The sequence below is a fragment of the Vidua macroura genome, chromosome Z (genome assembly GCF_024509145.1).
Source record: "Vidua macroura isolate BioBank_ID:100142 chromosome Z, ASM2450914v1, whole genome shotgun sequence".
NCBI lineage: Eukaryota > Metazoa > Chordata > Aves > Passeriformes > Viduidae > Vidua > Vidua macroura.
Window position 1 is genome coordinate 72,362,590 of NC_071611.1, and position 12,532 is coordinate 72,375,121.

A 12,532-nucleotide genomic window follows, 5' to 3' on the forward strand; every position below is an offset into this window, starting at 1 on the left:
GAGAGTAAGTGCCAGTTGTGGGTGGTGCTGTCTTTAGTGCAAGGCAGAGCTGCAAGTTTCTGAGCAGCCAGCACTTGCTGTTGCTGGCTGAGGATGCTGAGTGCTGGACTCCTGCAGGACGCGGCCATTTCCTGCAGGCAGGGAGAGCTAGAAATTGGCCTTTGGCCTGTCACCTTGAGGCACCCAAGAGCTGGGGGCTGCGGCTCAGCTTCTGCCTGCTTGGCTCAGTGAAGCTCTGTCTCTGGGCTTCTGCAGGGCCGTGGCCAAGGGCACAGGTGCTCGTGCTGGAGGTCACAGGGCTTTCTTTAGTTGTTTTCCCTTTCTGCAAAGGTGTGTTTGGCTTGTGGAAGTGTTCTGCAGTTTTCTGCAGCAGTTCTTCACTTGTACACTCTCTTTTGGCTTTTGATAAGCTGCAAGGAGATGATTGCGTTGTCCATGAAGCTGGGGTAGGCCATTCTTGTGGGGTGAGGCCAAAGCAAGCAAGTGCCTCGTAGGGAAGGCTTCTTGCCAGGCAAAAAGCAGAAGGGGCAAGTTTCTGTGGATGCGTTTTGGGATGAAGCCTGCAGCTTTGGAAATGGCATTAGTGCCTCGGGTGGGGGTGAAGCTGCAAGTCCTTGACTGCTGTCTTGTGTTGCTGAGCAGAGGAAGGACATCTTGGAATTGTGGCTGCTGTCTTTGAAGTCAAAGGGGCAAGTTTGTGGTGGGGGAGCTGCGTGGGCCCAAAGGACCCAGGGGTGCCGGTCAAGAGCAGCTGAAGGTGGGCCAGCACATGCCAGGGAGCCAGGAAGGCCAAGGGTGTCCTGGCCTGTGTCAGCAAGAGTGGGGCAGCAGGAGCAGGGCAGGGAGCGTCCCCCTGGGCTGGGCAGCGCTGCGGCCACAGCTGGGAGTGCTGTGCCCAGTTGTGGGCCCCTGTGAAGCAGAAAGTCCTTGAGGGGCTGGAACGTGTGCAGAGGAGGACACGGGAGCTGGGGAAGGCTGTGGAGCGCAAGGCCAAGGAGGAGGTGCTGAGGGAGCTTTAGCCTGGACAACGGGAGGCTCGTCAGGGCCCTTCAGGCACACTTCCATAGATCCATAGAGGACAGCGCTCACCCCAAGGTCTGCTTCCCTGCCAAACATCCCCGCTCTGCATCCATGTGCTTTAGCCACCTGAGGAGGTGACACTTCCAATTTGTGGTTTCTTGGCTTGCTTGGAGGAGAAGCCCTGCTCATTTTCTCTCTTCCCAGCAAGCAAAGATGCTTCTGCACAAGCTTTCCTGCCCTTTTCCTGCACCAAATGGGATTCTGATCCACTTTTAGTTTTCCATGTCTGCCGCAGCAATAGCAAAGGCGTTGCTGGCTATTTCCTACTTTTCCATTTCACAGCTTTCAAGAGCTAAAAGCTCCCTTGTGCAGAGGCACTGTGCCTTGCAGATAGCAGCCAGGGAGGACTATCAAATTCCTAGGCAAACAGAGTTCTCTTGAATTAGCCCATTTTAATTTGGCCGGAGTGACTTAAAATGCCATTGCTAAGAATGCTGATGATTTCTCCTTCAAAGAGGTGGTTGTAGATGCCAGGAGAAAGGAGGTTCTAAACGATAGGTAACGGCCTGTCCCTCATGTTTCTCTCTTGCCACAGATGACAGAAGCAGCAGCAGTCTCTGCCCCGGTTCCCTCTGCTCCTGGAGAAGAAGCCAAAGAGGAGCAAAAGGAGCAAGACGACCACGAGCCTGCAGCTGTGGTCACAGCAGAGCCTGATGCTTCCAAGAGAGTAAGTGCCAGTTGTGGGTGGTGCTGTCTTTAGTGCAAGGCAGAGCTGCAAGTTTCTGAGCAGCCAGCACTTGCTGTTGCTGGCTGAGGATGCTGAGTGCTGGACTCCTGCAGGACGCGGCCATTTCCTGCAGGCAGGGAGAGCTAGAAATTGGCCTTTGGCCTGTCACCTTGAGGCACCCAAGAGCTGGGGGCTGCGGCTCAGCTTCTGCCTGCTTGGCTCAGTGAAGCTCTGTCTCTGGGCTTCTGCAGGGCCGTGGCCAAGGGCACAGGTGCTCGTGCTGGAGGTCACAGGGCTTTCTTTAGTTGTTTTCCCTTTCTGCAAAGGTGTGTTTGGCTTGTGGAAGTGTTCTGCAGTTTTCTGCAGCAGTTCTTCACTTGTACACTCTCTTTTGGCTTTTGATAAGCTGCAAGGAGATGATTGCGTTGTCCATGAAGCTGGGGTAGGCCATTCTTGTGGGGTGAGGCCAAAGCAAGCAAGTGCCTCGTAGGGAAGGCTTCTTGCCAGGCAAAAAGCAGAAGGGGCAAGTTTCTGTGGATGCGTTTTGGGATGAAGCCTGCAGCTTTGGAAATGGCATTAGTGCCTCGCGTGGGGGTGAAGCTGCAAGTCCTTGACTGCTGTCTTGTGTTGCTGAGCAGAGGAAGGACATCTTGGAATTGTGGCTGCTGTCTTTGAAGTCAAAGGGGCAAGTTTGTGGTGGGGGAGCTGCGTGGGCCCAAAGGACCCAGGGGTGCCGGTCAAGAGCAGCTGAAGGTGGGCCAGCGCGTGGCCAGGGAGCCAGGAAGGCCAAGGGTGTCCTGGCCTGTGTCAGCAAGAGTGGGGCAGCAGGAGCAGGGCAGGGAGCGTCCCCCTGGGCTGGGCAGCGCTGCGGCCACAGCTGGGAGTGCTGTGCCCAGTTGTGGGCCCCTGTGAAGCAGAAAGTCCTTGAGGGGCTGGAGCGTGTGCAGAGGAGGACACGGGAGCTGGGGAAGGCTGTGGAGCGCAAGGCCAAGGAGGAGGTGCTGAGGGAGCTTTAGCCTGGACAACGGGAGGCTCGTCAGGGCCCTTCAGGCACACTTCCATAGATCCATAGAGGACAGCGCTCACCCCAAGGTCTGCTTCCCTGCCAAACATCCCCGCTCTGCATCCATGTGCTTTAGCCACCTGAGGAGGTGACACTTCCAATTTGTGGTTTCTTGGCTTGCTTGGAGGAGAAGCCCTGCTGATTTTCTCTCTTCCCAGCAAGCAAAGATGCTTCTGCACAAGCTTTCCTGCCCTTTTCCTGCACCGGATGGGATTCTGATCCACTTTTACTTTTCCATGTCTGCCGCAGCAATAGCAAAGGCCTTGCTGGCTATTTCCTACTTTTCCATTTCACAGCTTTCAAGAGCTAAAAGCTCCCTTGTGCAGAGGCACTGTGCCTTGCAGATAGCAGCCAGGGAGGACTATCAAATTCCTAGGCAAACAGAGTTCTCTTGAATTAGCCCATTTTAATCTGGCCGGAGTGACTTAGAATGCCATTGCTAAGAATGCTGATGATTTCTCCTTCAAAGAGGTGGTTGTAGATGCCAGGAGAAAGGAGGTTCTAAACGATAGGTAACGGCCTGTCCCTCATGTTTCTCTCTTGCCACAGATGACAGAAGCAGCAGCAGTCTCTGCCCCGGTTCCCTCTGCTCCTGGAGAAGAAGCCAAAGAGGAGCAAAAGGAGCAAGACAACCACAAGCCTGCAGCTGTGGTCACAGCAGAGCCTGATGCTTCCAAGGGAGTAAGTGCCAGTTGTGGGTGGTGCTGTCTTTAGTGCAAGGCAGAGCTGCAAGTTTCTGAGCAGCCAGCACTTGCTGTTGCTGGCTGAGGATGCTGAGTGCTGGACTCCTGCAGGACGCGGCCATTTCCTGCAGGCAGGGAGAGCTAGAAATTGGCCTTTGGCCTGTCACCTTGAGGCACCCAAGAGCTGGGGGCTGCGGCTCAGCTTCTGCCTGCTTGGCTCAGTGAAGCTCTGTCTCTGGGCTTCTGCAGGGCCGTGGCCAAGGGCACAGGTGCTCGTGCTGGAGGTCACAGGGCTTTCTTTAGTTGTTTTCCCTTTCTGCAAAGGTGTGTTTGGCTTGTGGAAGTGTTCTGCAGTTTTCTGCAGCAGTTCTTCACTTGTACACTCTCTTTTGGCTTTTGATAAGCTGCAAGGAGATGATTGCGTTGTCCATGAAGCTGGGGTAGGCCATTCTTGTGGGGTGAGGCCAAAGCAAGCAAGTGCCTCGTAGGGAAGGCTTCTTGCCAGGCAAAAAGCAGAAGGGGCAAGTTTCTGTGGATGCGTTTTGGGATGAAGCCTGCAGCTTTGGAAATGGCATTAGTGCCTCGCGTGGGGGTGAAGCTGCAAGTCCTTGACTGCTGTCTTGTGTTGCTGAGCAGAGGAAGGACATCTTGGAATTGTGGCTGCTGTCTTTGAAGTCAAAGGGGCAAGTTTGTGGTGGGGGAGATGCGTGGGCCCAAAGGACCCAGGGGTGCCGGTCAAGAGCAGCTGAAGGTGGGCCAGCGCGTGGCCAGGGAGCCAGGAAGACCAAGGGTGTCCTGGCCTGTGTCAGCAAGAGTGGGGCAGCAGGAGCAGGGCAGTGAGCGTCCCCCTGGGCTGGGCAGCGCTGCGGCCACAGCTGGGAGTGCTGTGCCCAGTTGTGGGCCCCTGTGAAGCAGAAAGTCCTTGAGGGGCTGGAGCGTGTGCAGAGGAGGACACGGGAGCTGGGGAAGGCTGTGGAGCGCAAGGCCAAGGAGGAGGTGCTGAGGGAGCTTTAGCCTGGACAACGGGAGGCTCGTCAGGGCCCTTCAGGCACACTTCCATAGATCCATAGAGGACAGCGCTCACCCCAAGGTCTGCTTCCCTGCCAAACATCCCCGCTCTGCATCCATGTGCTTTAGCCACCTGAGGAGGTGACACTTCCAATTTGTGGTTTCTTGGCTTGCTTGGAGGAGAAGCCCTGCTGATTTTCTCTCTTCCCAGCAAGCAAAGATGCTTCTGCACAAGCTTTCCTGCCCTTTTCCTGCACCAAATGGGATTCTGATCCACTTTTAGTTTTCCATGTCTGCCGCAGCAATAGCAAAGGCCTTGCTGGCTATTTCCTACTTTTCCATTTCACAGCTTTCAAGAGCTAAAAGCTCCCTTGTGCAGAGGCACTGTGCCTTGCAGATAGCAGCCAGGGAGGACTATCAAATTCCTAGGCAAACAGAGTTCTCTTGAATTAGCCCATTTTAATCTGGCCAGAGTGACTTAGAATGCCATTGCTAAGAATGCTGATGATTTCTCCTTCAAAGAGGTGGTTGTAGATGCCAGGAGAAAGGAGGTTCTAAACGATAGGTAACGGCCTGTCCCTCATGTTTCTCTCTTGCCACAGATGACAGAAGCAGCAGCAGTCTCTGCCCCGGTTCCCTCTGCTCCTGGAGAAGAAGCCAAAGAGGAGCAAAAGGAGCAAGACAACCACAAGCCTGCAGCTGTGGTCACAGCAGAGCATGATGCTTCCAAGAGAGTAAGTGCCAGTTGTGGGTGGTGCTGTCTTTAGTGCAAGGCAGAGCTGCAAGTTTCTGAGCAGCCAGCACTTGCTGTTGCTGGCTGAGGATGCTGAGTGCTGGACTCCTGCAGGACGCGGCCATTTCCTGCAGGCAGGGAGAGCTAGAAATTGGCCTTTGGCCTGTCACCTTGAGGCACCCAAGAGCTGGGGGCTGCGGCTCAGCTTCTGCCTGCTTGGCTCAGTGAAGCTCTGTCTCTGGGCTTCTGCAGGGCCGTGGCCAAGGGCACAGGTGCTCGTGCTGGAGGTCACAGGGCTTTCTTTAGTTGTTTTCCCTTTCTGCAAAGGTGTGTTTGGCTTGTGGAAGTGTTCTGCAGTTTTCTGCAGCAGTTCTTCACTTGTACACTCTCTTTTGGCTTTTGATAAGCTGCAAGGAGATGATTGCGTTGTCCATGAAGCTGGGGTAGGCCATTCTTGTGGGGTGAGGCCAAAGGAAGCAAGTGCCTCGTAGGGAAGGCTTCTTGCCAGGCAAAAAGCAGAAGGGGCAAGTTTCTGTGGATGCGTTTTGGGATGAAGCCTGCAGCTTTGGAAATGGCATTAGTGCCTCGCGTGGGGGTGAAGCTGCAAGTCCTTGACTGCTGTCTTGTGTTGCTGAGCAGAGGAAGGACATCTTGGAATTGTGGCTGCTGTCTTTGAAGTCAAAGGGGCAAGTTTGTGGTGGGGGAGCTGCGTGGGCCCAAAGGACCCAGGGGTGCCGGTCAAGAGCAGCTGAAGGTGGGCCAGCGCGTGGCCAGGGAGCCAGGAAGGCCAAGGGTGTCCTGGCCTGTGTCAGCAAGAGTGGGGCAGCAGGAGCAGGGCAGTGAGCGTCCCCCTGGGCTGGGCAGCGCTGCGGCCACAGCTGGGAGTGCTGTGCCCAGTTGTGGGCCCCTGTGAAGCAGAAAGTCCTTGAGGGGCTGGAGCGTGTGCAGAGGAGGACACGGGAGCTGGGGAAGGCTGTGGAGTGCAAGGCCAAGGAGGAGGTGCTGAGGGAGCTTTAGCCTGGACAACGGGAGGCTCGTCAGGGCCCTTCAGGCACACTTCCATAGATCCATAGAGGACAGCGCTCACCCCAAGGTCTGCTTCCCTGCCAAACATCCCCGCTCTGCATCCATGTGCTTTAGCCACCTGAGGAGGTGACACTTCCAATTTGTGGTTTCTTGGCTTGCTTGGAGGAGAAGCCCTGCTGATTTTCTCTCTTCCCAGCAAGCAAAGATGCTTCTGCACAAGCTTTCCTGCCCTTTTCCTGCACCGGATGGGATTCTGATCCACTTTTACTTTTCCATGTCTGCCGCAGCAATAGCAAAGGCCTTGCTGGCTATTTCCTACTTTTCCATTTCACAGCTTTCAAGAGCTAAAAGCTCCCTTGTGCAGAGGCACTGTGCCTTGCAGATAGCAGCCAGGGAGGACTATCAAATTCCTAGGCAAACAGAGTTCTCTTGAATTAGCCCATTTTAATCTGGCCGGAGTGACTTAGAATGCCATTGCTAAGAATGCTGATGATTTCTCCTTCAAAGAGGTGGTTGTAGATGCCAGGAGAAAGGAGGTTCTAAACGATAGGTAACGGCCTGTCCCTCATGTTTCTCTCTTGCCACAGATGACAGAAGCAGCAGCAGTCTCTGCCCCGGTTCCCTCTGCTCCTGGAGAAGAAGCCAAAGAGGAGCAAAAGGAGCAAGACAACCACAAGCCTGCAGCTGTGGTCACAGCAGAGCCTGATGGTTCCAAGAGAGTAAGTGCCAGTTGTGGGTGGTGCTGTCTTTAGTGCAAGGCAGAGCTGCAAGTTTCTGAGCAGCCAGCACTTGCTGTTGCTGGCTGAGGATGCTGAGTGCTGGACTCCTGCAGGACGCGGCCATTTCCTGCAGGCAGGGAGAGCTAGAAATTGGCCTTTGGCCTGTCACCTTGAGGCACCCAAGAGCTGGGGGCTGCGGCTCAGCTTCTGCCTGCTTGGCTCAGTGAAGCTCTGTCTCTGGGCTTCTGCAGGGCCGTGGCCAAGGGCACAGGTGCTCGTGCTGGAGGTCACAGGGCTTTCTTTAGTTGTTTTCCCTTTCTGCAAAGGTGTGTTTGGCTTGTGGAAGTGTTCTGCAGTTTTCTGCAGCAGTTCTTCACTTGTACACTCTCTTTTGGCTTTTGATAAGCTGCAAGGAGATGATTGCGTTGTCCATGAAGCTGGGGTAGGCCATTCTTGTGGGGTGAGGCCAAAGGAAGCAAGTGCCTCGTAGGGAAGGCTTCTTGCCAGGCAAAAAGCAGAAGGGGCAAGTTTCTGTGGATGCGTTTTGGGATGAAGCCTGCAGCTTTGGAAATGGCATTAGTGCCTCGCGTGGGGGTGAAGCTGCAAGTCCTTGACTGCTGTCTTGTGTTGCTGAGCAGAGGAAGGACATCTTGGAATTGTGGCTGCTGTCTTTGAAGTCAAAGGGGCAAGTTTGTGGTGGGGGAGCTGCGTGGGCCCAAAGGACCCAGGGGTGCCGGTCAAGAGCAGCTGAAGGTGGGCCAGCGCGTGGCCAGGGAGCCAGGAAGGCCAAGGGTGTCCTGGCCTGTGTCAGCAAGAGTGGGGCAGCAGGAGCAGGGCAGGGAGCGTCCCCCTGGGCTGGGCAGCGCTGCGGCCACAGCTGGGAGTGCTGTGCCCAGTTGTGGGCCCCTGTGAAGCAGAAAGTCCTTGAGGGGCTGGAGCGTGTGCAGAGGAGGACACGGGAGCTGGGGAAGGCTGTGGAGCGCAAGGCCAAGGAGGAGGTGCTGAGGGAGCTTTAGCCTGGACAACGGGAGGCTCGTCAGGGCCCTTCAGGCACACTTCCATAGATCCATAGAGGACAGCGCTCACCCCAAGGTCTGCTTCCCTGCCAAACATCCCCGCTCTGCATCCATGTGCTTTAGCCACCTGAGGAGGTGACACTTCCAATTTGTGGTTTCTTGGCTTGCTTGGAGGAGAAGCCCTGCTGATTTTCTCTCTTCCCAGCAAGCAAAGATGCTTCTGCACAAGCTTTCCTGCCCTTTTCCTGCACCAAATGGGATTCTGATCCACTTTTAGTTTTCCATGTCTGCCGCAGCAATAGCAAAGGCCTTGCTGGCTATTTCCTACTTTTCCATTTCACAGCTTTCAAGAGCTAAAAGCTCCCTTGTGCAGAGGCACTGTGCCTTGCAGATAGCAGCCAGGGAGGACTATCAAATTCCTAGGCAAACAGAGTTCTCTTGAATTAGCCCATTTTAATCTGGCCAGAGTGACTTAGAATGCCATTGCTAAGAATGCTGATGATTTCTCCTTCAAAGAGGTGGTTGTAGATGCCAGGAGAAAGGAGGTTCTAAACGATAGGTAACGGCCTGTCCCTCATGTTTCTCTCTTGCCACAGATGACAGAAGCAGCAGCAGTCTCTGCCCCGGTTCCCTCTGCTCCTGGAGAAGAAGCCAAAGAGGAGCAAAAGGAGCAAGACAACCACAAGCCTGCAGCTGTGGTCACAGCAGAGCATGATGCTTCCAAGAGAGTAAGTGCCAGTTGTGGGTGGTGCTGTCTTTAGTGCAAGGCAGAGCTGCAAGTTTCTGAGCAGCCAGCACTTGCTGTTGCTGGCTGAGGATGCTGAGTGCTGGACTCCTGCAGGACGCGGCCATTTCCTGCAGGCAGGGAGAGCTAGAAATTGGCCTTTGGCCTGTCACCTTGAGGCACCCAAGAGCTGGGGGCTGCGGCTCAGCTTCTGCCTGCTTGGCTCAGTGAAGCTCTGTCTCTGGGCTTCTGCAGGGCCGTGGCCAAGGGCACAGGTGCTCGTGCTGGAGGTCACAGGGCTTTCTTTAGTTGTTTTCCCTTTCTGCAAAGGTGTGTTTGGCTTGTGGAAGTGTTCTGCAGTTTTCTGCAGCAGTTCTTCACTTGTACACTCTCTTTTGGCTTTTGATAAGCTGCAAGGAGATGATTGCGTTGTCCATGAAGCTGGGGTAGGCCATTCTTGTGGGGTGAGGCCAAAGGAAGCAAGTGCCTCGTAGGGAAGGCTTCTTGCCAGGCAAAAAGCAGAAGGGGCAAGTTTCTGTGGATGCGTTTTGGGATGAAGCCTGCAGCTTTGGAAATGGCATTAGTGCCTCGCGTGGGGGTGAAGCTGCAAGTCCTTGACTGCTGTCTTGTGTTGCTGAGCAGAGGAAGGACATCTTGGAATTGTGGCTGCTGTCTTTGAAGTCAAAGGGGCAAGTTTGTGGTGGGGGAGCTGCGTGGGCCCAAAGGACCCAGGGGTGCCGGTCAAGAGCAGCTGAAGGTGGGCCAGCGCGTGGCCAGGGAGCCAGGAAGGCCAAGGGTATCCTGGCCTGTGTCAGCAAGAGTGGGGCAGCAGGAGCAGGGCAGTGAGCGTCCCCCTGGGCTGGGCAGCGCTGCGGCCACAGCTGGGAGTGCTGTGCCCAGTTGTGGGCCCCTGTGAAGCAGAAAGTCCTTGAGGGGCTGGAGCGTGTGCAGAGGAGGACACGGGAGCTGGGGAAGGCTGTGGAGTGCAAGGCCAAGGAGGAGGTGCTGAGGGAGCTTTAGCCTGGACAACGGGAGGCTCGTCAGGGCCCTTCAGGCACACTTCCATAGATCCATAGAGGACAGCGCTCACCCCAAGGTCTGCTTCCCTGCCAAACATCCCCGCTCTGCATGCAAGGGCTTTAGCCACCTGAGGAGGTGACACTTCCAATTTGTGGTTTCTTGGCTTGCTTGGAGGAGAAGCCCTGCTCATTTTCTCTCTTCCCAGCACGCAAAGATGCTTCTGCACAAGCTTTCCTGCCCTTTTCCTGCACCGGATGGGATTCTGATCCACTTTTACTTTTCCATGTCTGCCGCAGCAATAGCAAAGGCCTTGCTGGCTATTTCCTACTTTTCCATTTCACAGCTTTCAAGAGCTAAAAGCTCCCTTGTGCAGAGGCACTGTGCCTTGCAGATAGCAGCCAGGGAGGACTATCAAATTCCTAGGCAAACAGAGTTCTCTTGAATTAGCCCATTTTAATCTGGCCAGAGTGACTTAGAATGCCATTGCTAAGAATGCTGATGATTTCTCCTTCAAAGAGGTGGTTGTAGATGCCAGGAGAAAGGAGGTTCTAAACGATAGGTAACGGCCTGTCCCTCATGTTTCTCTCTTGCCACAGATGACAGAAGCAGCAGCAGTCTCTGCCCCGGTTCCCTCTGCTCCTGGAGAAGAAGCCAAAGAGGAGCAAAAGGAGCAAGACAACCACAAGCCTGCAGCTGTGGTCACAGCAGAGCCTGATGGTTCCAAGAGAGTAAGTGCCAGTTGTGGGTGGTGCTGTCTTTAGTGCAAGGCAGAGCTGCAAGTTTCTGAGCAGCCAGCACTTGCTGTTGCTGGCTGAGGATGCTGAGTGCTGGAATCCCGCAGGACGCGGCCATTTCCTGCAGGCAGGGACAGCTAGAAATTGGCCTTTGGCCTGTCACCTTGAGGCACCCAAGAGCTGGGGGCTGCGGCTCAGCTTCTGCCTGCTTGGCTCAGTGAAGCTCTGTCTCTGGGCTTCTGCAGGGCCGTGGCCAAGGGCACAGGTGCTCGTGCTGGAGGTCACAGGGCTTTCTTTAGTTGTTTTCCCTTTCTGCAAAGGTGTGTTTGGCTTGTGGAAGTGTTCTGCAGTTTTCTGCAGCAGTTCTTCACTTGTACACTCTCTTTTGGCTTTTGATAAGCTGCAAGGAGATGATTGCGTTGTCCATGAAGCTGGGGTAGGCCATTCTTGTGGGGTGAGGCCAAAGGAAGCAAGTGCCTCGTAGGGAAGGCTTCTTGCTAGGCAAAAAGCAGAAGGGGCAAGTTTCTGTGGATGCGTTTTGGGATGAAGCCTGCAGCTTTGGAAATGGCATTAGTGCCTCGCGTGGGGGTGAAGCTGCAAGTCCTTGACTGCTGTCTTGTGTTGCTGAGCAGAGGAAGGACATCTTGGAATTGTGGCTGCTGTCTTTGAAGTCAAAGGGGCAAGTTTGTGGTGGGGGAGCTGCGTGGGCCCAAAGGACCCAGGGGTGCCGGTCAAGAGCAGCTGAAGGTGGGCCAGCGCGTGGCCAGGGAGCCAGGAAGGCCAAGGGTATCCTGGCCTGTGTCAGCAAGAGTGGGGCAGCAGGAGCAGGGCAGGGAGCCTCCCCCTGGGCTGGGCAGCGCTGCGGCCACAGCTGGGAGTGCTGTGCCCAGTTGTGGGCCCCTGTGAAGCAGAAAGTCCTTGAGGGGCTGGAGCGTGTGCAGAGGAGGACACGGGAGCTGGGGAAGGCTGTGGAGCGCAAGGCCAAGGAGGAGGTGCTGAGGGAGCTTTAGCCTGGACAACGGGAGGCTCGTCAGGGCCCTTCAGGCACACTTCCATAGATCCATAGAGGACAGCGCTCACCCCAAGGTCTGCTTCCCTGCCAAACATCCCCGCTCTGCATCCATGTGCTTTAGCCACCTGAGGAGGTGACACTTCCAATTTGTGGTTTCTTGTCTTGCTTGGAGGAGAAGCCCTGCTGATTTTCTCTCTTCCCAGCAAGCAAAGATGCTTCTGCACAAGCTTTCCTGCCCTTTTCCTGCACCAAATGGGATTCTGATCCACTTTTAGTTTTCCATGTCTGCCGCAGCAATAGCAAAGGCCTTGCTGGCTATTTCCTACTTTTCCATTTCACAGCTTTCAAGAGCTAAAAGCTCCCTTGTGCAGAGGCACTGTGCCTTGCAGATAGCAGCCAGGGAGGACTATCAAATTCCTAGGCAAACAGAGTTCTCTTGAATTAGCCCATTTTAATCTGGCCAGAGTGACTTAGAATGCCATTGCTAAGAATGCTGATGATTTCTCCTTCAAAGAGGTGGTTGTAGATGCCAGGAGAAAGGAGGTTCTAAACGATAGGTAACGGCCTGTCCCTCATGTTTCTCTCTTGCCACAGATGACAGAAGCAGCAGCAGTCTCTGCCCCGGTTCCCTCTGCTCCTGGAGAAGAAGCCAAAGAGGAGCAAAAGGAGCAAGACAACCACAAGCCTGCAGCTGTGGTCACAGCAGAGCCTGATGGTTCCAAGGGAGTAAGTGCCAGTTGTGGGTGGTGCTGTCTTTAGTGCAAGGCAGAGCTGCAAGTTTCTGAGCAGCCAGCACTTGCTGTTGCTGGCTGAGGATGCTGAGTGCTGGACTCCTGCAGGACGCGGCCATTTCCTGCAGGCAGGGAGAGCTAGAAATTGGCCTTTGGCCTGTCACCTTGAGGCACCCAAGAGCTGGGGGCTGCGGCTCAGCTTCTGCCTGCTTGGCTCAGTGAAGCTCTGTCTCTGGGCTTCTGCAGGGCCGTGGCCAAGGGCACAGGTGCTCGTGCTGGAGGTCACAGGGCTTTCTTTAGTTGTTTTCCCTTTCTG